Below are 22,005 nucleotides of genomic sequence, written 5' to 3'. Positions count from 1 at the left end.
CGCTCTTCTTGCCGGGGTCGTTCGTTGATCGCATGGCCTATTTCGTTCAGAGCAGACTTGGGAATTTAAAACCGAAATGTGGCAGGCTGGAATATGCGACGCATGTCAATTTTGGTTTGCTTAAATTAATGCGATTTTTATGTTTGATAAAATCGCTGTCATTGAAGCCCAACTGTAGGGTGTTTGAGCTGGTGTAGCATTACCACTCATGGGGTGGCAAGAAGTTTAAAGCTGCTGAAATGAGATGGAAGAAATTATTTTTAAATTGTTATGGTGACTCATATTTTGGGTCTGGCTTCTGCTGACTCTGTCAAGACTTGCTTCCTTCTAGTTTGTGGATTTCTTGTGAATATCAAGTGAGACAAACAAACGAGCAATTGATACCGCATATGACACGTCGTCTTAAAGTTTTTAGCATGAAAACCAAAAACAAGGGAGTACGAATGTCTCCGGTAATCGCTGAAATGTATTTTATTACATTTCGTTTCAGTTTAGTTTCCCTGCCGTTTATTGCATTAAATTTCATGCTGATAAAATGTGATATTTTCCCTCTTAAATTGCTAATGGGCAAATCCTCCCTTAATGTGCCACTCTTGGCGGGGAAGTATCCCTCCCCCAAAAAAGGAAAACAAAGCGAACCAAACCATTTTTCTGCGGGGGTGTGTTTAATGTGTGAAAAAGAAAGCAAAGAGGCGCAGGGGTCTCTTTCAACACACCTCAAAAACTCTTCCATTTATTGTGCGTTACCACAATATATACATATGACGAAGTTACAAATATACAAACGAACGGTGTGTCATTAGGATTTCAAGATTTTTTGATAATTTAGTGCCATATATAGCGACCCCTTTCTCTTAAGAATCCATGTTATAGATGAAACTTGAGCAAAATAAACATTTGTTGGTTTAAGTTTTGGGTTAGCATTAAGGGTTGTTGATGGCAGGTAAAAAGTGAAAATGTTTGTCTATTGCTACTTGAACATTTCGGTGGCAAGTTCATTCATATTCCCCAAGGAAAAATATTTTATCGTTTAAACGTGAAGCTTTCAAATAAAAACACCATTTCCCAAGGTTCGAAACTAATGAATAACTTGTAGAGGGACTATATCTAGGTGCAATGATTTCTCCCTGTTGACATGTTTGCGTGAGAAAGTATATTTTGCTTAAGGAAACCGTCAAAAATGTTAAGACCATCTCCTTAAAAAACTCTGTGTTGGAGATAGGGAAAGAAAATTGCTAATGGCCGTTTTCTCATTTTCTGGTTACAATTTTTCGTATCAATATTCTTCTGGTTAAAGGAATATGGTTTTCCAAACATATGCTTAAACCCCGTTTACACTGCTCATTAAATCCAGATTTAAGGCTCTCGTCAGCTGATTTTATAAAGGGAAAACAAACGATCGAGCCATTAAATCCGGATTTAAAGAAGAATATACCCGAGGTTTATTGCTTAACCTAACGAAAAACCCTAACCGTCAGCATGGCGAAACAATAAAAGGTGGTCTCATTTGTACAACAACCGCAAATCATATGGTGCAATCTGTCATATGAGCAGAGAATATGCGAGAAAGAAGATAACAAAAAAATTAGAATTATTAAAACATTGTATCCATCCAGTCATCAATAAAAGATCAGTATCTTAATTGTTTTGATGGAATCATCCTCATCAGAGAGCTGCGATGAAACCAAGGAGGGAAGATGCTGCCATGATATTTATTGGGTTTTGCTGGGCAGTTAAAAGTTGCGCACAATGGGATTGCAAATTTTTTTTCAAATTAGTCTGCCAGTTGTCAACGGATACAGTGATCTTTAATGATAACACAGTATCCGTAGCCGTCACATGAGCATATAGAAAGCTCCCTTAGCCTCACATGAGTGGTCGCACCAATTTGCCTTGCCACACTATCCAGAAGCATTAGGTGGGTAGTCCAAGGTTCCTTTGTCAGCACACCAAGTGCTGCCGACAAGGGACTTGAGAACGTTGCTTCTACTTTTGTATACGGTGATGGCATGTAAAGCAGTTGCAGTCCTATGCACCGTTCGATATGCATACTGATGGTCGGCGAATGGAAATTATCCAACAGGGGGTTCGGAAGGAGTAATCCCTCATGCGTCTTGGCTACTAATGAAAGAAGACAGATCGGTCCGTACGACTTGCCCTTGCTCGTGTCCTTTTCAGGTTTCAGTATCGAGATCACACTGCCCATTTTCCAAACATCCGGTACTATAATAGTGTTCAGACAGGCTGAGGACAGTTGTAAGGTACTCGACTCCAGGCAGATCCAGATTCTTCAGCATCTGTGTAGAGATTCCGTCTGGGACCATTGCCTTGTGTGACTTGGTGCCGCGGATAACATTCGTGTGTACTGTGAATTGTGATGGCTGTCCAGCGGCAAGAAGATCACGGATACTACGAATTGTTCCCCTTCTAGCCTTGTCACTCTCGGGCCAATAAATTGATCTAAGGAAAATAGCTCACAAGTATCGCTAGCATTTTTTATTTAAAAACAATTGTTTTCCTAAGCAAGCAAATGAAAAACCAACCAAAACAAAGACTAGCTGTTGTTCTGCAAATTTTCACTGGAAGTCGTTTGCGTACTTTTGCTTGCAAATTTGAAATGTTTTTCGCTCTCCCACTCTCTCTTTCGGGAAAATGAACGACTTTTTGGAGAATGTGGGAGTAAAATGAAAGGTCTTTGAGAGTGCCCATACACCAAAGGAGCATTTTCAAGCGTTGGCACCAACATTTTTTTTCTCGCCATTTTCCACAATATAAGCACAGTACAACTTTTTCCCTGATTTTTTTAACGTTCCCCACGCTTACAGGTGAATGCTGGGATACTCCATATAAAAAAACTAGGCGAAACGTTAGAGAAAAATATGCGGAAAAGTAGTAATCTACCTATAGTGAGAAAAATGGAAAAATTATTGGCAACGCTTGAAACCATTAGGAAACTATCAAGCGTTGCCAATGTATTTTTTTCCACTTTGTCATTATAAGCAGATTACAATTTTTTCGCCAATTTCACTCCAACGTTTCCTCGACTTTTGTTTATATCCTACTTCGCTAATGTGGTACAGGGTATTATAACTTAGTGTATTTGTTTGTTACACTCAGAAGGAAGAGAGATAGAACTACCGATTGACTCAAAATCACTTTCTGATTCGATTTAGATATGTCTGTTAGTCTGTCTTGCTGTCCATGTAAATTTGTGTACAAAGTACAGCTCGCAGTTTTCATCAGATCGTCTTCAAATTTGGCACAGGCATTTTTATACCAAGAAACAAAGCCAATTGAAATTTTAAAAAATCGGTTTAGATTTAAATGTAGCTTATATGGATATGTATGTCCGTAGGATTTGGGCATATATTGCAATAATGTGGTGATTTGTCAACCGATTCACTCGAAATTTTGCAGGAAGGATTTTCCTCGGGCTTTCGATTGCTGAATTTCATATAAGTTTATTCAGATCCCGATTATTACTTCTTAAGCCGTTGCAAGCACATTTATTAACCAATCTTCCCAACATTTTGCATAACGCTTTTCTCGACGACTACCATGGTATCTATAAAGTTTGGTCAAAATCGGTTCAGATTTAGACATGGCTCCCATGTTCGTCCGATTAAGTAATTTCCAATTTTATGGTAATTTGTCAACCAATTGTGACGAAAACTGGCACATGTAATTCACTTATGACTGTTGAAATTTTTGTTAAATTTTTCAAAATCGGTTCAGATTTACATTAAGCTTCCATATACATCACCCTATTTGCACATATAGAGCGGTAGTTACTACAATTTTGAACACATGTGCTCGTATTTTGATAAGGATTGTTTTATAACCGATCCAAAACCCCCTACATAAGAACCTATCCGGCCGAAATTTTGTTGTGTGTGCGTAAAAAGGTATAAGTTTGTATCATATACCGATATCCGACTAAATCAGTCTAGATTCTTTAATGCTTTAAGAGACTCAAAAAGCTAAATCATTGGTTTACTTGCAAAGCTTGTCAACTTGTCATACAAAATGCAAATTTTGCCCATGAACATTCTCACATATTAATGAGTCCGATTCAAGTTTAAGCTCAATGTTAAGGGGCCTCCTTTTTATAGCCAAGTCCGAACGGCGTGCCGCAGTGCGACACCTCTTTGGAGAGAAGTTTTACATGGCATAGTACCTCACAAATGTTGCCAGCATTAGGAGGGAATAGCCACCGCTGAAAAATTTTTGTTATGATAGTCTCGACAGGATTCGAACCAGGCGTTCAGCGTCATAAGCGGACATGCTAACCTCTGCGCTACGGTGGCCTCCCATATTCTCATACAATAAATTTACTATTGTTTTATTAAAGCTATGTTGCCAACCGATAGCAAACAAGTTTATCTACATAAACGTAACATTGACATTATCTTTATTTAAAAGAATGTAAATTTTTTTAAATCCATGTATAGGTATAATCGTATATTCCTATAAAGTCAAAATGTTGGTTCGGATTCTAAAAATCATTAAACATACATTTTCCTTTGGTAAAATATATATTTTCTGTTCATTCCGAATTTGTAAAGAGTCGCGTCCAATCATCCATATGTACATGCAAAACTAATAACAAAAGATATTTCTATAAATTGAAATTAATGGACTACAAGAACAACGACAACAGCAACAAACACCGGCGAAAAGGTGCACACACAGAATTCGAAATGACAGTCATTGAACGAAACTGCGAACAAAGCAAAGCAACACACAACAACCGGCTAAGGAAGCAGCGCTAGCAGCAGCAGCACACGCCCCAAAAATAGCCAAGAGGAAAAACTATAGCGCCTGCTGATACATACACACACACACACACGCACTCACCAATACTTTTAGGCAAAGGACCAAAGAAGAAAAATCCTGTTAAAATCAAGAGAGAGATAAAATGGGAAAACAAAGCAACAACAATAATTGCAGATGTGTGTACTACATACACCACCCGGCAAAAATCGGGCAGGAAACAGAATTTCATGCAAACAAAAAAAGGCAAAACAGATACAGAAAAATACCCCATCAACATACAGCACTCCCACACACCCCAAAAAGAGGTGGCAAAAAAAGAAAGCCGGCAAAAAAATACAACCAAACAATAGACATGTGCTTATGTGCGAGCACCAGTGCACAGTGGGAATCTTTGCAATTAGAAAAGAATGGTACAACAACTTGAGAACTTCATGGATGTTAGCTCTACTAAATGGGGGAATAATTACAAAGTCCTCATACCCCTTAGCTGTTCGTTGAACACGTCCAGCTGATCGAAGTTGAAGTAGTTAGGAGAACAAGAAGAATAGAAGGAATGCAGTTCAACCACATTTTCATTTATTTTATTTCACACCCCTTCATTTCAGTCTGCATAAATTTTACGATTGAATTTTATGTCTAGAAATACAACTGTCTTCAGTTCAAGAAGTTACACTACTCGCCCTCTTAAGACAAACGTATAAAATCCCAAGGAAATAAACCTGTGTGTGACTGCTGTGTGCGTGTATCCGATTACACCAGGACTTATAAATAAAACATAACCATAACTAAGTAAAAAACATGTTTACGATTGTCTCTTCTCTGCTTGTTTCATCGTTGTGTTCCACAATTCTGCCCTACTACGTATTCGTCTGTTTCAATATATTCTTTCTTTTGCTGCTCATCTCTTGTAATTATGTTTGAAAGAAGAGAATATATACTGCTACAATTGAAAACAGATGGAATTCTATGGTTAAATACCGAAGCGAATGATACCTCCATTTGTTGTGTTATTAGCAATTGCAAAAGATGGCAACACTTTGGTCTTTTGTTGGGATTCGTTCTTACTCCAATTGTCTTGAGATTATAAGAAGAGAGAGAACAACAGTGATGTCAATGTTGCATATTTGCCATCTGTCTAAAACAGTTCAGTGCAGAAATTATATTCTTTAAGTAAGTAAAAATTGTGGGTTTTACATTGATAATGATAACAAAGTTATTTTATTAAATTATCCTCATAAACAAAGGGGGAATGTCCTACTGAGTGAAATGATCGTATTTTTTGCCTCCAAATTTTCAATTGTATGAACAAACACACATTTTGACGTCCGGTTTGTGTAGGAACAATAGTTCATATAATTGTTCGTTTTCTGAAAGGGAGACGGAATCTCCTGCTATCCTATTTATAGAAATGCGATATCTTGGGAATGGGTTTACCTACATACATGCGAATTTTGTATGTATGCATCCAAAAACACTAAACTGATATGAAAATGTTAGGACGAGTAACTGGGAAAACGCCCTACAACAAAAATGCCACTAATGGACGTACGTTTTTTTTTGTAAAGAAAAAAGTTCGGATTCTGCTAGTGATATTATAAAAGATATGACTAAGTTAAATATTGTGGGCCACGATATGACTAAGGTAAATATTACAGACCACCATAGCGCAGAGGCTAGCAGTTCCGCCTATGAAGTCCTTTGTTCGAATCCTGGCGAGAACATCAAAATAAAATTTTCAGCGCCAGGCGGTAACTGGCGGCTTTTGTGACATTTAAAAATTTCTCCCCAAAGAGATGTCGTACCACGGAAACGCCATTCGGACTCATTTGCTCGTTTCCCTGGAATTTTAATTTGCACTTGCAAGGTAATTATTCTTTGATACTTGTCATAACAGCAATTTCCGATATTTTTATAACCACCAACAAAGGATGGGGGTATATTAAATTTCGGATTTCGTTTACATTAACAAAAGTATATATATTCTTGATCATCATAAAAATTTAGAACAATCTATCGTCTGTCCGTCCATCGGCCTTTCTGTTGAAATCATACTAGTCTTTAAAGATAGAGATTTTGAGCTGAAAGTATTCACAGATTATGTTCCAAAATGTGCTATATCGGACTATATCTCGATATAGCCCCCATATAAATGGATCTGCCGCTGAAAGTCAGTTGTTCACTGACAGTTAAATAGTTCAGTCGTGTTTTAATGGATCTCCCTCCTAATACACTTTGCGCCAAGTGCTTTAAGGCTTTAAGTGCCAAATCGATAGCCTGCCACGTTTGTAGAGCTAAATATCATTTTTTCTGTGCGGACATTGATGCAAATATTGCCGAACTTTTTATTAAAAACGCGAACTTAGTTTTCAACTGCAATGATTGTTTGCGTCTCACTTCTAATCTAATTGCTGGCATTTCATCTTTAAAAACTGAAGTAAGAGAACTCAAGCTCTTAATCGACTCTTCACTGAGAGCAGAAGTGCACGAATTGAAGCAAATAATAGAGAACAACAAGCAAACTGAAAAAAAACAACGGCATCAACATAACTCCAATCTTAATACTGCAGCAGTGAGGAGCCGTGATGTTGTTGGTAAGGTTCAAAGTACAAATGCCCCTGTCGCTGCTGCTGTCGAACATTCGTTGAACGTAAACAACAGCCAACATGTTGTGCCATACGCGTCATCTGTATCATCGCTTAACACAGTAGATGCTAATGCTGTTGATAATGATGATGCTGTGTTTGAAGCCAACGTCCTACCTAATTCTAATTGGGTGCGTGTCCAGAGGCGTAGAAAAAGAAAGGATAAGGTCATTTATGGTGAAAATAATACAACAAATGAATTGGATGTTGTTATTTCTAAGAAATGGGTGCATATTTCATCTTTTAAGCCATCAGTTACGAGCGAGCATATCACTGACTTTATTCAAAAGAATGCTAACATTGCAAAGTCTAATATGGAGTGCTATGTGCTTGTGAAAAAAGATGTTGACATCAATAGTTTAAAACGCGTCAACTTTAAGCTTGGTGTTACATCTAATCATTACGATGACGTCATCAACCCAAAGTTATGGCCTACTGATATTAGAATTCGTCCATTTATAAATTTTCAAAAAATGGCAGTGGAATCGCTTCCCCATTGATTAATGAGGTGCATGGTTTAAAAATTTACTACCATAATCTGTCTGGTATGCGTACGAAATCCAAGGATGTTTTTGATTTCTCCAATCAATTGAACTATGATGTTATTGCTCTTGTTGAAACCTGGTTGAACGATGACTTTTGTGATGCTGAGTTCTTCGATCTAAATTTATTTGCTGTTTACCGTAAAGATAGAAATGTTTCAAGGACTGGATATTCTAGAGGAGGTGGTGTGCTCTTGGCCGTTAAATCTCAATACAAGTCAAACTTATGTGGTTTGGATGATGACAGCGGATTATTAGACCAAATTGCTGTATGCATAAATGGTTTAAATCTTAGCGTTGTATTATGTTTGTCTTACATACCCCCAGGTAGTAGTGCATCTATTTATTCGAAGCATATTGATAATATTTTTGCTATTGAAGTAAGCATGGGGTCGAAAGCTAATATTTGTGTTATGGGTGATTTTAATTTACCTAACATTTGTTGGTCAAAATTTGACGACAATCATTTTTTAACGCCCACTAATGTAAACAAGGATTACGAGGTCAATTGTATTGATACTTTATTAAGTTTAAATCTTGTTCAAATTAATCATTTTTCTAATCAACTTCACCGATTTCTTGATCTTATTTTTGTTCCAAATGATTTTAAATTTAATGTTTATGAATGTTTGGCTCCAATTTCCCCATCTAATCTACATCATATGCCTATTGTTGTTGAAGTAGGTTATTTTAACTTTCTAAAATCATCACCGTCTCAAAATCTGGCTCTAAATTATAACGTTTGTGATTTTAATATGTTGAATTCAATTCTTGGCTCCATTGATTGGATAAAAATATTTAATGATAAAACATCATCAGTTTGTTATGATTTTTTTATAGAAAAAGTCTCTGATATACTTAAATCTAATGTTCCGTTTAAGAAAAATAAGCCACATAAACTGCCTTGGTATACGACAGGTCTTAAGAAACTTAAAAATTTACGAAATAAATTTCATAAGCGCTTTTTGGCGCATGGTGATCCAGAAGATTTGGTCCAATGCAAGCATTATCAACGTGAATTTAATTTTTTAAATAAATTCCTCTATAAGCAATACATTCTGGATAAAGAGAATGAAATTAAAGCCAATCCTAAAAGCTTTTGGTCTTATGTTAACTCTAAAAGGAAAACATCTGATATCCCATCTACTCTCACATATAATGGCTGTACATCAAAATCTGGTGTGGACGTGGTTAATATGTTTGCTTCTTTTTTCAAATCTAATTTTGATTCTCCCGTAACAAGTAGCGCGGCAGTCCTTGATTCTGTATCTGCTATTAATTTGGCAAATATTTCTGTTTCGGATGAAGATGTGTTGGACGCTATTTTTAATATTAAGAATAGTTTTAAACACGACGCCGATGGCCTTTGTGCTTATTTTCTAAAAAAGTGTTCTATTTGTGTAGCTCCAATTTTAACTTTCATTTTCAATCTCTCTATTAAGGAGGGTATATTTATTAATAGATGGAAAGTAGCATCAATTACCCCAGTTTTTAAAGGTGGCAGAAAAGACGATGTAACTTGTTACAGGCCAATTGCTAAATTGTCGTGTGTTTCAAAAGTGTTTGAGCATGTTATTCACAAAAAATTGTTTTTTATTTGCAAATCATTTATTTCTCCCCATCAGCATGGATTTTTTTCAGGAAGATCAACTTCAACTAATTTGGTTCTCTTTACAGAATATTGCCTATCTGCCTTTGAACGTGGCTGTCAAGTTGAAGCCATTTACACAGATTTATCAAAAGCTTTCGATAAAGTATCACATTCTATATTGCTCGATAAATTACAAGAATTAGGGTTTCATTCCAATTTTCTTTCTTGGATCGCTTCATATCTTCACAACAGAGTGTGTACAGTAAAGGTGGAGAGTTTTGTATCTTCACCTTATATTCAAACTTCCGGTGTGCCTCAGGGTAGTATCTTGGGGCCACTTCTTTTTATTTTATTCATAAATGGCATTTCCTCATGCTTTTCAACATCTAGATTTCTGCTCTATGCTGATGATTTAAAAATATTTCATAAAATTGAGTCTATGTCTGATGTCTTCGATTTACAGAATGACTTGGACAATCTGCTGAGTTGGTGTATTAGCAACAAGCTTCTTATAAATTTATCGAAATGTGCTCACGTCTCTTTTTACAGATTGCGTCATCCAATCCAAACTTCATTTAAAATTGGTAATTGTGTACTTAAAAAATCAACTTCAGTTCGCGACCTGGGTGTGATTTTTGATTTCTCCTTGTCCTTTGTTCCACATATTGACTATATAATACCTGATGCTTATAAGGTCCTTGCTTTTATTAAGAGAAATTGCTTTGATTTTTCTGATCCTAACACTTTCAAGATATTATATACAACTTTTGTTAGATCAAAGTTGGAGTATGCCGCCATCATTTGGGATCCTTATTGTATTTCGCATATCGGTCGTATTGAACGAATTCAAAAACTTTTTTCTAAATTTGCCCTTAGGCCTTTGTTTCCTTTGGAGCATCCACCATATCGGTCGCGATGTTTGTTACTGGGACTACAGAGTTTGGATTGCCGTAGAAAATTTCAGTCTGCTTTATTTATTTTTGATTTGATTAATAATCGTGTCGATTCTCCCGATTTGTTGGCTTTAGTTCCGTTTTCTGTTCCAGTAAGGAGTTTACGATTTACTGATTTATTTAGTATTAAATTTCATCGTTGCAATTATGCCCGCAATGGACCACTAACACGCTCATTTTTAAATTTAAATCGAATTAATTTAAATTTTCAAAAAGAATCGAAGCCAAGTATTGATTTTAGCACATCTAAAGAAGTATTTAGGTCAAGTTTATATTGCGCTTTTCCCCTAACATAGTTTTTGTAAATATATTTATATTTTTTGAATTTAATCTTAGTCTGTAAGGATATGAATTCCATTGACTATAATAATAAATAAATAAATAAATAAATAAATATCTTAGGCTCATAAAATCAATTTTATTGCCAGATATCGCTGAAATTTTAATATATATGTGGCTAACACATATTCCGATTCGTGTTATTAGACCTATGAAAGGCACAGTGCCGAATATAGTCCATCGAACTATATTTGGATATAGTTGTCATATACACCGATCTCCGGATCAAAGATCTGGGATCATTAATAGGCGCACTTTTTACCCTCACTCAAATAGACTCTTCGAAATGCGTGTCCATTTGGTCCAGACCTATCGGATCTTCCAATTCAAGGCCTAGGAGCTACAAAAGCCGTTTTTATTTCCTAATTACATTCAAATTTGGTATAGTGAGTTGTATTACACACCAACACTGATAGAAAAGGGATGTATTTTTCCAATTCCGGCTTGTATTATTTTATTCGGGTTATTGTCAAAAACTTTTAATATCATTCGGCATTAATTTAATACTAGACGAAGAAGTCTTTTAAGAATTGACGGCATCATACTTGTGTTCTTGTCATCTCGGCAAAAGAGTTGTTTACTTTAGTACAAAATATTTAGTACATTTGTTCTTATTTAATAAAATGTTTTAATACGATTAGTGAGCGTACATTACTCGAAAGCGGTGACAATGGATATAATAACAATGGACATGGAATCAATTGCTGAATACAAAGAACTCAGCTTGGTCACGATGTAACATTATTTTTTGCAATTATAAAAATGCATAATCAAAATAAAATACAGTTTTTTCAATGTTTTTTTTTTTACTTTGGTTTACTTGAGGGTTGGTTATTCAGGTGAAAACGGTGTTGGTATTAAAATAATTTGTACTGAAATCGATAACAGTTTTGTATTAACACCAATACCTGCTGGGCAATAAGGCTAATTATCAACTCCGTATGGTACTGATATGAGTACGTTTGATGTAAATTTTTCTCTGGGTGAACACATAGTTTCACAATATGGTGGAAATTTGATACAGCTTCAAAATACACAACATCTCCAAAGTACGGCCCATCCGAGTTTTATGTATTTTCCTTTGTTTTGTTTTTTTTTTTTAATTTTAAGAACTTTGAGAGATGTCTATCAAAAAAGGGATTTTTTTTTTAAATCAAATTTGCATGTATTGTGCTAAATTTATTCGGTCTTGTAATAATTCATACAAACAAATATTGTTCAGATACAGACCGTATTTTTGTATTTCTTTACTTTATTTCTCTTCAACGGATATTGTTTTATTTGTCGTGTTTGAAATTTTTGATATTTTTCCCATTTTAGACCAAATTTTTCGATTTTAACCAAAAGTTTTCAGCTCTTTTCTTGTAGAAATATCTCAGCAAATACCCCTATTTTTTCTGAAGTCTATATTTACGGTGTTTTTAACATTTATTTCAATTAAGGGAATCAAGGAAAAGAGTCCTCATTATGGTAGGCGCTGGAGAATGCTATAATACTATAGCAAAAATATTTCTGTCACATACAAACCTTCCCTTCATAAGGCAAAACTGCACTTTATTAGGCGCATCTCCGATTTCGCTAGATGTGGGTTGACCCCAGGAACACGAATCTGAAGTCCGTTTTTAGAGCGAAGGCCCTTGGGCCACCCTTGGGAGGAAGTTGTCCAACCTAGGTAATATGAGTATCAAATGAAAAGTATTGCCGACTAGATTAAGAATATGCAAAATACGGGATCTTGAAAAATTTTAAACTTGTTAACAGGCAATATGACTATCAAAAAAAAGTACGAAGAAATAGATTACGATAGATAGGCAAAAAAAAATTATGCTCTAAAAGAAAGAAAAATTATTTTTTTCATATGTATCTTTTTTTACTCCTTGCCTATGTTAGCAAGAAAGAAATCGGGGGTGTGCCCTTTAAAGTGCAGTTTTCCCGAAAAAATACCGTAAAATTTCATGACCATAGGGAACCTATGCTTTTAACTTATATTTTTTTCGCCACATTCGTATTCTACGTTAAAATTTCTTTTTTAACTATTGGGTTGCCCAAAAAGTAATTGCGGATTTTTCATATAGTCGGCGTTGACAAATTTTTTCACAGCTTGTGACTCTGTAATTGCATTCTTTCTTCTGTCAGTTATTCGCTGTTACTTTTAGCTTGCTTTAGAAAAAAGTGTAAAAAAAAGTATATTTGATTAAAGTTCATTCTAAGTTTTATTAAAAATGCATTTACTTTCTTTTAAAAAATCCGCAATTACTTTTTGGGCAACCCAATATATTGCCCATATTCCGCACAATTTCAGAAGGACGGACCATAGAGGGTCCTCGGGACCAAAACTCAAAGGTGAATGACCATCTTTTTTCGGAGTTGGTCTTTTTTACACCTTTCACTTGGTTTTAGTGTTTAATTTCGTTTGCAATTTCACACACGTCCCAAAAGAGTGTTTGAAAATTAGCGGCTTTTCTGAAATTTAGTTTAGCCATCCGAGGCGGCAAGTTTCCCGAAATCATTTTTAATACTTAATGGCAAATTCTTTACATTATAATAATATAAATTCTTGACCATAATATTAAATTGTATTCATTTTATTTCTCCTTCAAAACCATACGCCTAAAAAAGCATCCTTTACATGTTTTGTCCTAAGTAAATTAAATTATCAATTGTAAAAATCCATTTAACAGCTCAAAAATGATGTAGATACTCAATCTCCCCAATGATAAAAACGCTGCATTGATATCACTTGCAGCAAACACAAGACGACTCCAAGTCGCAGATTAATAAACAAATGGTAGTTTGCTTGCTGATTTTGCCAACAGACAAGGCGCGGTACTTTGTTCGTCCCTCATGTATATTCTACTGCAAACGAACGAAAGCCACAAACAAAAAAAACTTGCAGACGAGTGTAGTGAGTGCCAACGCGAGCTACGAAAACAGGAAAATTAATAAAGTGTAACTGCAATGCCAATGTCACGGATAATTACGTTCATAAAGAAGTTGGCAAAGGAAAAGCCAACCAAGCAAAAGCAGCAAATATAAGATAAAGAAATAGACGAAAAAGGGAGGAAGTAAAGCCGGTTTTATAGACCCTTTGGCAACACATTCTTGTTCGCGAAATAATCGAAAAGTTGTAAGCAATAAAATTCCTAAATAATTGCAATCTCCCATATCCTGCTGGCTAAATTGCAGATGCTCCAATTGGATTTGTAGAGAGAAATCTACTCACCATTCAATATAATCAACTCTTTTGTTTCCGCCTTTGCTGTGTCTAATTTGCCGTTCGTTGCGGGAAATTCAAGTCGTTGATGATGATGACGATGACAATGATGAATATGTCTGAGAGAAAAGATGGTTGGAAAAATCCTTTGTTTAAATTAAAATTGCTTTCAATACGTTTAACGACGTTTCTTTCTTTTTTTTAATTTTGAACTTTCTTTTGGTTATGCTTCTTGTTTTTATTGTATCACTTTTTTTGGCCACACGTATTCCTTGTTTAACAATTTAATTTTTCTTTTAGCAATTTTTTTAACCGGCTCTAACCTTTTTATTTTTTGCGCTTGCTTTTTGCTTCGATGTGTTGTTGTTGTTGTTACCTTTGTTGTGTATTCCTCTGTTACACCCTTTTTCTGGATTGCTATGTGAAATCTCGCAAAAATCTTTCTTTATGACTTGTTTTCACTTTTACTCAAATATTCCAGGATATTCTAAAAATTGTTATTTTTCAAATAAATCTCAATTTAAAAAATTTGATTTCTAAATTTCACTTAATTCTTTTTTATCTGGATTTCTTAGAGGATTGCACAGTTGTTGAGAATCTTGAAAAGATTTTTAAATTAACAGACAACGTTCTCGTTTGAAATTCAATTGCCGAATGTGCAAATGGTTAAAATAACAAAACGAATTCAACCTGCGTGTAGTTAACAACGTCGCTAACTTTCGATAAAACACAATTTTCAAAATTCACAGGGTGTCACAATGTGAAAATTTTAAAAATACAAAGATTATCAACCATATCTGGTTAGCGACACACACTGGGAGAAAATCGAAAAAATTAGTAAAAATATGCCGTGATTGAGACATCTCTTTTAAATTTAAAAAATTCAATTTGAATTTTAGTTTTCAGAAAAATTAAAATTTTTCCCTATTTTTTAAATTAATGTCACAGGCACGAATGTGGAAAATGTATTATATGTAAAACAATTACAGAAAAAACTGCGATTTTCTTAGAAATTTTTTTTGAATATTGCAGATAAAAGTGTCTTTAAAAAATTAAAAATAAATTCCGACTGAATTTGATACAAAAATACCCAAAATACCCCTTCGAGCATTTTTTTAGTAAATTTGCTGTGGAAGCCACAAATATTTTTAGGTCCAAACTAATTTTTTACCTGGGTTAAGAGTACATATGGATTAAAAAAATATGTGTCCAATTGGGAGATCTGAAATTTAGAAATTTTGAGCTCAAGGAGTTTTTCCAATTTTTCAATAAAATTGTCTATTTTGGAGTACATATAGAACCTATTTAGCTTGACATATTTTGTTCAAAATTCACTTTAAACGCATCTACAATATGTTCTCTTTATAAACAAAGAAGAACAAATTAAGATATTAAAGCAAGTTTTTTCAATAAAAACTAACTTTAGGACCCTGCCAAAATGCTCCCGGACTACCTGGGATTTTGAAATCATTAGTCATTTCCGTTCTCATACGGCAAAGTTTTTCTAGTTATCGATTTTCTCCTACAGTGCGACGGCAGAAAATTATTATTTTAGAAATAGTACGAAATAATTTCAACGAGACGACTTCCATCCTGGTGAACAGAAAAAGCTTCGTACACAATGGCATTATCGTTATTTGTTAGAGGAATATTATACCGATAATTTAGTGTATAACTTGTGTCCGGGACACGCCAAGCCCAAACAAAGTTTTCGAGATATTGATTGTCAAAACACTTTTTCCAGCCTGGAGACCAGAATTAGACTTTGTATCAGGTTATGGACCGATTTGAACCATATTTGATATTGGCGGTCGTAGGAGAGGTCAGTATATAAAATTTTAGACAAATAGGATAATAGCTGCGCTCTTTAGGGGCTCAAGAAAAAAATTCGGAGGAGGTTAATTTAAAACCGCTTTAAGTACGCGTTTTAATGCCCTCACTTTCACTTGTTCAAAATTTTTTAGTACTAACTACTTTCTGATATTTGCTTTGCTTTTAAACTCCGTCATTGGTTCTATCTGGAAACTTTATTCGGGACCAAATTTTATGTTTGGCGCCCCTACCAAATTTCTTTGAGACATTTGTGTACGAAGTCTAGTCGTGGCCTCCATGGTGGAAATAAAAGTTGTTTGATAAATGAAATGGAAGTGGTTGATAATTTCCGTACTTTTTGATTTGTTGACACTTTATGTCACCCTGTTAATTTGGAAAATTTTGTGTTATCGATAGTTAGAGACGTCTTTATTTCACAAAGATTCTTATAGATGAATTTTCCCTCTCTGAAAAAATTGCAGCAACACACAATGATTAAAAATCTGATGTTTTTGTTTTGTTTCATTCTCAAGAGTCACCTAAGAGAGGAGAAAAAGGAATTGGGGAAATATAAAAACTGCAGAAAAACACAAGTAAATTAACAAAAAGGAGCTAACAACAAAACGGGTGTTTTTATTTACCCATTAAGCGGATTTTTTCGCATAGTATGTATGGAGAAAAATGCTATCCTCAATTAGCTAAGCGGCTAATCTTATCGTTGTTTATTAAAAGGTATGGTGTCATCATTCGATTAGAATGGCAAAACTAAAAGAGGAAGAACGCACCACATTTATTCAATGATTAAACATTCTAGAATGGCAAAATTTTTTTAGGATTGTAATAAAATCATATTTATGAACCATGAATCACATTTTATTTAAAATTAGAATAAATTAATTTGTTTGTTTTGTTGATATTTGATGATTCGGATGTGTGTCAGTGCTGCAAAAGTTAAAGTACTAAGCATTTAGCGGGAAGAGCGTTTTATTTATCCACAAACAAGCAAGACGGATTTAATAAGAAGGTCCCACGCGAACAGCTGGCCAGGTTTGGCGGTATTAAGATGTCAGATTTTTGTTTGCATTCTCTTTGTTATTTTCTCTTTTTTTCGCATGTTCCCTGCTCATGAACACACACAGGCACACAAACTTCTGTGCGGGTGTTGGCAAAACGCCAATCAGATTGATGACAAGATGGCAGATTGCACCATATGATTTGTGGTTGTTATACAAATGAAACCACCTTTAATTGTTTCGCCATGATAAGCTAGCGACTCCGCTAGACTGGTAAATAAAAAAAACCAGAAGTTAACAAATGTTTTGTAAAAATAATTTAAAGTTTAAAAGCAAAAATGTTTCCTCAATCGAATCAAAAGAAGCTAAATCACATTAACTGTTCACACAAAATTCTCTTGAAATTCTCTCTTCTCTAAATTTTCTAATTTTTACACTTGGTGTCTCTTTAAGAGTCGCTTGATTAATCTATTATTCGTTTCGTGTCTACTGTTAACTTCACGCAGGTCGAATTCACCAGTGCTTAGAGTACAAAGTCAGTGGAAACGGCTTAGCCGGTTAACAATATTTTGCAGATCGCCGGGAACAAAAACTCACCATATATGGTTGAATTGTAAACAGATCAAATATATGTGTGTTTTTATAGGATTCGACAGCAACGCAGCAATCTTGATTTGTTCGCAATGTACTTCTCCGATTTTTAGAAAAAAAGCTGTTTGAAAGCTGGAACTAGTAATAAGAGTTATTGATTTATAAATGTATAACCCCGTTTACACTGCTCTAGAAATCCGGATTTAATAGCACGATCATCTGTTTTTCCTTTATAAAATCGGCTGACGAGAGCTTTAAATCCGGAGTTTATGGCAGGCCTGAAGTCATTTTATATATGTTATATAAGGGTCTTCGCAGAAAAATACCAACCATCAAATATAGGTCGTTAAGAAACTTATGGAATAAAAACTTGTTTCTTGTTCTATACTTAATGACTGGTACCAAGATATATTCATTTACAGTTGCCCAACAACAAAATATTGAGTACACTATCTGTCAAAATCAGCGAGTAGTGCAACTCTGAATATGTGTATGATACTAGTTTGCGCCATTTTTCGTTGTTTGTGTGTGTTATGGTTCTTAACTATAGTGCACACACATAACCAAAACTGGTTGACAGATAGTGTACTTTGCGAGAAAAAATTGTACTCAGTTGTTTAAGGTACACTACCAGGTAATTATGTCATGGCTGGTACTATGTTCGTTTTTCACCAGTGAAAACACATGTTTTTCACGGTTACTTTTTTGAAACACTACAAAACTCTCAATGATAATATTAAACTTTTATGAAAAATTTTTCATAAGTAATGAGGGAATGTCCTATTGAATGAAATCAGCAATAAAGCTGGTCGTACTTTTGCCAACACACGCAAAGAAATTATTGTACGTGTGTGTATACGTGTGCGAACATGAGCAGAGAATATGTGAGAAAGAAAATAACAACAGAGAGAATGCAAACAAAAATTTGTCATCTTAATACCGTCAAACCTGTCCAGCTGTTAACGCCTGTTCGCATAAGACCACCTTTTTAAATTCGCCTTGCATATGTATATAATTTATTGAAAAACCGATTAAAAGGTGTGTTCGTGTACTCAGAAATTTGTGCAAATTTGCACAAATTGTTATTGGAAGTCATTGGCATACTTTATTTGCCAGCAGAAGAGAGCGGGAGAGCGCGAAGAGCAACCTAAATTTTGAGAGTTTGATACTTGAGAGCTTGCAATTCCTACTGTAAAATTTTTTCCCAGCAGAAATTTGCAGCATCGAACAGGAGTTTTATGAAAACCAGCTGTTTAATTCAAATAAATAGCAAAAGAGATTAAAGTGAGCGAACAGACCTAATATTTCGAGGCGTTACTAACGGAGTGACTAGATAAATATTTCCCCTTTCTAATGTTACACACCTTCAAAAAGGCGACATGCAGACGAACAGAAAAGTATGGGATATAAATATTAGGTTTTTAAAAAAACCCTTATATATATCCAAATTCAAGTCTGAATGTTTAAGGGGCAACCCAACCTACAAAAAAATTTAGGGTAATCGGGACCATATATTACTCACATGAAATCTATGTGGGAATAGAGAAAGGCATCAAGTTTTTCCAATTCGTTGTCACTCGATAAGTGACTGGGTCGATCTATGCGAAATTTACTCAGCATCTTTCGGGTTAACCCACAAAGCTAAAGATGTTGTAGAAAAACTGAGGCCAAGCAACATGAGGGGAAAACTCAACCCAAACGGACATATTTACCTACAATATAGGTATAAAATGAACGTTATTTAGTAAAATATTAATCTGATAAAAATATTGGTCCAATGTGTCTGAAGGGCTGGTTGCCCCACCCTCAAAAATCTCCTAATGGGCATGTAGGCCGGGTGGGTTGATTTGGGATTTAAATGAAGGTCTTTGACAATAGAGTATAAATCAAATATAAATACTAGGTATCATATATCAGTACTCCTAAAAATCCCCTTAAAAGGTAGACCGCTCGGTGCAATATGATCGGGACTGTTTGAGAGTAGAGTACGAGTTCCTAAAAATGCCACCAAATAAATATGTGGGAATAGGACTATATTGTAGTCAATAGTACGGGTATGGGAATATATGGGTATATGGGCAAATTTGCCCATGAACATTCAATTAAGGTACAGGGATAAATTTCTCATACATCAATGAGTTCTGTCCGATTAAATTAAGCTCAGTGACGCTAACAAATTATTATGATTAAGGTTTTATGGAATTAATATTTAAGGAATTTTGGACGATTTCACTTGGTATATGTATACCAATACAAACCCAATTGTTGGCCAACGAAATAAAATATCGTTGTCTTCTTGAGAAGAGCCGCATAAAGTACCCTGTAATTATTTTCCTATATTTAAAAATAACAGACAAGAGTTTTTGGCGTCAACGGTTTTGTAACGTCAAGAGTCACTCACTTAAGTATCTACCAGAGCGTAAATGTTCCCAAGGTCGAGGAAGTGAACCAACCAACCCAGCAAGCACACAAGTATCCTACATTAACAAAGTGCACCATATGGTGCTTCAACATACGGGATGTTGTGGGGGTGCGGGTACTTGTGTGTAAGAGATTGTCACTTACAGATTTTTGTAATGAGAGAGAGGAATGCGAATGCGTTCGTTACACGTTTGTCACCAACCCCTATTGAAGTTAAACAAAGCAATTGAAAGTAAAACAACAAATGATTGTGTTTGAGGACAACGATAATGGTGCCATGGCAAATACAATGCCAAAAGTAAAGTTTCCATTCCATTTTTTTCATTTAATTTTAGAAAATTGGAAATACGTTTTCAAAACGATATCACAACCACTGCCGTTTGGTGTCTATGCATTGTGTTTTATTACGGTCATGGGAGCTAAACTTGGAGAGTCCAGCATGAGAGATGAGAAATCGAACACCACCCCACACACATTATCCAACTACCACCATGATAGAGCAGTTTATGCCAACAAGGCGATAAGGATGCACAATTGAATTTGGAATCAGCTGGTGTTTATTGATTGTCAAGGGAATCATTCTTTCATAGCATTTAACGCCAAATGTCTTGAAAAATAGGTGGTTGGAAAAGAAGGCAAAAAGAGAAAACCATATGAAGTCCATACAAACAAGTAAAAAGGCATTAAGTTCGGCCGGGCCGAACTTTGGATACCCACCGCCTCGGGTATATAATGTAAATCCCATTTCGTCACAATCCGGTGAAAATTGGATAACTTATGCACCCAAATTCGGCACGGACATTGAGTGGTCTAATATATGTCACTATTAAATTTTGTAGAACAAAATATTGGTCTTTTTGGCAGATATATCAAATTATAAACCCATCTGAACCATATTAAGGTCGGATATTGTGAAGCTCAGAAAAACTGACTGTTTAAAATTTCATCGAAACGGGTAATAAATAAAGCTTTAATGAGCTTCAGTCCCCTTATCGGAGATCGGTTTATAAGCCAGCTATATCTAAATATAGTCCGATCAGAACTACATTTAGGTCGGATGTTGGGAGGTCCTAAACTACTTACTCTTTTAAATTTCGATGAAATCGTGTACTAAATAAAGCTTTTATTGGCTTCAGACTCGTTATCGGCAGATCGGTCTATATGACAGTTATATCTAAATATAGTCCGATCTGAACCATGTTAAGGTCGAGTGTCAGGATTCACTAATAGAAGGTTAGGTCACATGCAAAAACACAAAGTGGATAGGCCCCATAAACATCATTAAGGATGTCAAATCTGACGATTGAAAATGTCATCATATAGGAGAAAACGTAAACAAAGAATGAATGTAAAAAGAGAACAAGTTGACATCCTCAATGCCAAGTACTGCCAAATATTCAGTGAATCCTGGTCGAGTGTCAGGAGGCTAAAAATAACTCACTGTGTCAAATTTTAGCGAAATCGGTTAAAAAATAAAACCTTTATCTATATGACAGCTTATCTAAATATAGTCCGATCTGTATCATATTTGGGTCGGATTTTGGGAGGCTTAAAACTGCGCACTATTAAAATTTCATCGAAATCGGATAAAAGTTAAAGCTTTTATGGGCTTCAGACCCTTTATCGGGAGATCGGTCTATAAGGCACCTATATCTAAATAAAGTCCGATATGAACCAAATTGGGTTGGATGTCGAGAGGCTTAAAATAACCCATTGTTTTAAATTTCAGCGAAATCGTGTGATTAATAAAGCTTTTATGAGTTTCAGACCTTTTATCGGGTGATCGGTCTATATGGCAGCTATATCTAAATATAGACCGATCTAACCCATATTTAGGTCAGATGTCGGGAAGCTTAAAATAACTTACTGTTGCAAATTTCAGCAAAATCGTATGAAAAATAACGTTTTTATGGGCATTAGACCCTTTATCGGAAAATCGGTCTATATAAAGGGCAGTTATATCCAAATATGGTCTGATTTGGCCCATTCAAGAACTTAACCAGCGTGCATCAAAAAGAGGTATCTGTGCCAATTTTCACTCAATATCTCAATTTTTGAAGGCTCTAGAGTGATTACAACAGACGGATGGACAGACACACGGACATCGTTAA

The 22,005-nt window shown here is 35.2% G+C and overlaps 1 protein-coding gene across 2 annotated transcripts in view; it reads right to left on the bottom strand.

Moving 5' to 3' along the window:
* LOC106087398 (protein singed) overlaps positions 1 to 14,707 on the bottom strand; it is a 116,915-nt gene extending 102,208 nt beyond the window's left edge. The window contains exons 1-2 of one of the 2 annotated variants that reach the window (XM_059366686.1): positions 14,605 to 14,707; positions 14,434 to 14,544 (exon numbers count right to left, since the gene is read on the bottom strand). The gene's annotated coding sequence lies outside the window, so the exon portion shown is untranslated. Of the gene's footprint in view, positions 1 to 14,380 lie in introns of both variants that reach the window. The other variant, XM_059366687.1, reaches the window with a different exon arrangement.
* Positions 14,708 to 22,005: the final 7,298 nt, after the last annotated feature.

This window comes from Stomoxys calcitrans, chromosome 4 (genome assembly GCF_963082655.1).
Source record: "Stomoxys calcitrans chromosome 4, idStoCalc2.1, whole genome shotgun sequence".
Lineage (NCBI taxonomy): Eukaryota > Metazoa > Arthropoda > Insecta > Diptera > Muscidae > Stomoxys > Stomoxys calcitrans.
This window is presented reverse-complemented; position numbering and strand designations above follow the sequence as displayed.